The sequence below is a fragment of the Sapajus apella genome, unplaced genomic scaffold, assembly GCF_009761245.1.
Source record: "Sapajus apella isolate SASKATOON/1434 unplaced genomic scaffold, GSC_monkey_1.0 scaffold195, whole genome shotgun sequence".
Taxonomy (NCBI): domain Eukaryota; kingdom Metazoa; phylum Chordata; class Mammalia; order Primates; family Cebidae; genus Sapajus; species Sapajus apella.
Window position 1 is genome coordinate 856,138 of NW_022437135.1, and position 2,470 is coordinate 858,607.

Here is a 2,470-nt window from a genome sequence, read left to right on the forward strand (position 1 = left end):
TTCACCCATCAATGGAGAAAGAGGCTGTTTCCACCTTTTGACTACTGTGTATAACGCTGCCATGAACATGGGGACACAAACACACCCTGCTCCAGTGTGCAAGTCCCATGGAAGTGATCTTTCTAAACAAATCTACTTATGCCACCTCCCTGTTTACACTTTGAAAGACACCAATTCCCTGCCAGGCTAACCTTGGCTGCAGGTCCTGCTTCACCTCCACCCTCATGGCCTTAACCTCCCAACACCCCAGTGCTTAGGCCCCACATCTGCCTGCTACTCCAGGAACACCCGTGTTGTTCCCAGCACAGTATGTTTGCACATACAATTTGTTTCACACACTTCCCCCACCTGTGCACACACTTCTCTGAACCTCTGCTTGTCCTCTGTCTTCCATGAACCAAGGCAGATGACAAACATGAACCTACTCATCCATCGAGGCTTTAGGGTCACATCTCCAAGCCCTCCCCAGAACAACTCTGCCCTTTCCTTCTGCCTACACACAGATCTCACCTCTGCTCTCCAAGCACGTCCCAGCAGATGCTGGGCTCCCGGAAGACAGCAAGTGTCTCCCTGTCTGGTTTCTAATCCCAGCAGTTAGCAGTGCCAGACCTACAACTAACACTCAGATCTTTAGGGAATGAATTAAAAGTTTGGCTTCTGAATGTATACTCTTAGCACTCGAGATAAATTGGGGTTTTATTTACATGTGTCTTGACGTAGTTTACCACATGCAGTACGGTGTGGTGGACACATTCACCCCCTGCAGGAACACTACTCGATGCGAGGAACAGTACTGTTAGAAACACCTGTCTGCATGCGTCTTCGTGTAGTGCGTGAGATGTATCTGGTGCGGTGAACACATTTACTCACTGAACTAAGACTGCTGTGATTCACATGTGCAAGGAGCATTTAAGAAACATCTTATAAAGGCAACTTTACGTAACACAATACATGCATGAAAACCAGAACTCTTAGAAAGACATTTCATACTGTGTCTTTACGTGCACCATAGGGGGCGAGCACAGTCACTGTAATGACACTACCCTGATGCGACAAATGACTGGCACTCTTAGAACTTTTTCTTTTCTCTTTTGGAAAGAAAGGGTCTTCCCCTGTCTGCCAGGCCAGAGTGTGGTGGCGCCATCACAGCTAACTGTAACCCCAAACTCCGGGGCTCAAGCGATCCGCCTACCTCAGCCTCCCAAGTAGCTGGAGCCACAGATGCGCACCACCACGCCCAGCTAATTTTTTTTTCCATAGAGGTACAGTCTAGTTCTGTTGCACAAGCTGATCTCAAACTCCTGGCCTCAAGCAATCCTCCTGTCCTGGTCTCTCAAAGTGCTGGGACTAACAGGCATGAGCTACCATGCCCAGCCTCCAATATTTTGTTTTTAAAACCATGTGTAAGTTGGGTTATGTAGCTTCCAATTCCTGAAAAAAGACCAATAAGTAACGACATTTTTTCCAAAGGCTTCCCTCTGTAAGCAGGCCTGAAACCCGTCTGTGTTCTACTTCATTTCTCTCTCTCTCTCTCTCTTTTTTTTTTTTTTTTTTTTTACAGGGTCTTGCTTGTTGCCCAGGCTGGAGTGCAGTGGCACAATCTTGGCTCACTGCTACCTCTGCCTCCCAGGTTCAAGCGATTCTCCTGCCTCAGCCTCCCAAGCAGCTGGGACTACAGGCATGCGCCACCATGCCCGGCTAATTTTTGTATTTTTAGTAGAGATGGGGTTTTGCCTGTTGCCAAGGCTGGTCTCGAACTCCTGACCTCAGGTGATCCATCTGCCTCGGTCTCTGAAAATGGTGAGATTACAAGTGTGAGCCACCTTACTCAGTCTCTGTGCTCTATTTCAGAAGGAACACACCTCTTTAAAGCAAAAGGGCTACGTGTAACCAAGAAAACTCTCATATTTGGAATGTAGAAAAGTTTTGTATAAACTGATAAGGGAGGAAACAGACACCAAAGGAAAAACAGGCAGAAGATTTGGTCAGGCATATCACAAAAGAGGACGCTCAAATCACCAAGGCATGTGAACAGTTGTTCCACATGAGTCACCAGGAAGGCCATCAAAGCCACATGAGATCCTATTACCCATCAGAATGACTAAAATTGAAGACTGACAATGCCACGAGTAGGGAAGGAGAGGGAACAACTGGAACTCTCGACAACGTGCATGTGAACGCGTACAACCACTATGCAGAATTATTCAGCAGTGGTTCTTAAAGCTACACACACATCTACCCTCAAACTCAGCAGTTGTGTTCTTGGGTATACCTCTAGCAGAAATGAATGTCTGTGTTAGCCAAAAGACAAGTATAAGAATGTTCATTGCAGCTTCATTCATAAGACTCCAAAATTGGAAACATTCAAATGACCAACAGCAGCAAAATGATAAAGAAGCTGCAGTTATAGTCAGGCAACGGAATACCACACCGCGGGAAGCAGGAACGGACGACTGTAGCACGCGGCCAC

General features: G+C 46.8%; 1 long non-coding RNA gene across 1 annotated transcript in view; it reads left to right on the forward strand.

Annotated features, from left to right (window-relative positions):
• Positions 1-2,470, forward strand: part of LOC116543764 — a 16,782-nt gene that overhangs the window by 2,225 nt on the left and 12,087 nt on the right. The gene's annotated exons all lie outside the window — the stretch shown is intronic.